The following is a 607-nucleotide window of genomic DNA, read 5'->3' as shown; positions in this document are numbered from 1 at the left end:
TTGGAGAAGCAACTCAATGCTAATCCCTATATATTTATGATTATATATGTGTGTATATATATTTCAATGTTTGTATGTGTATATGCATGCAAACACATTCATGTATGTGTGTATGTATGCAGATGCATGTGAGTTGTATGCAAATTGACACAAAGTGTTGATTAGCATATTCTAAATATAGAAATTACATTTTTTCTTTATCTCGTTATCATTATGGTTAGCTTGTCTTAAGTACACTTGTTTTTATATCTTCCATTTACTTTTGTCTTATTTAACTTAATTAGGTTCAAAGTTAATTACTCTACAATGGACCAAGGTTTAATAATAACGACTACTCTTCCCCACGTATCTACGAATCTTTTAAAATTATGGAGAGCCCACCTACACCAAAAAAGTCATTTGACTGCGGCCATGCTGGAGCACCACCTTTAGTCGAGCAAATCGACCCCAGGACTTATTCTTTGGAAGCCTAGTACTTATTCTATCGATCTCTTTTGCCAAACCGCTAAGTTACGGGGACGTAAACACACCAGCATCGGTTGTCAAGCAATGTTGGGGGGACAAACACATACACATACACACACACACATATATATATATATATATA

General features: G+C 34.6%; 1 protein-coding gene across 1 annotated transcript in view; it reads right to left on the bottom strand.

The window, feature by feature from the left end:
- The window catches only part of LOC106880355 (putative ferric-chelate reductase 1), a 57,843-nt gene that overhangs the window by 42,389 nt on the left and 14,847 nt on the right, over positions 1-607 (bottom strand). The window lies entirely within an intron of this gene.

This window comes from Octopus bimaculoides, chromosome 23 (genome assembly GCF_001194135.2).
Source record: "Octopus bimaculoides isolate UCB-OBI-ISO-001 chromosome 23, ASM119413v2, whole genome shotgun sequence".
NCBI lineage: Eukaryota > Metazoa > Mollusca > Cephalopoda > Octopoda > Octopodidae > Octopus > Octopus bimaculoides.
The sequence above is the reverse complement of the archived record's forward strand: the minus strand, read 5'-3'. Positions and strand labels throughout refer to the sequence as shown.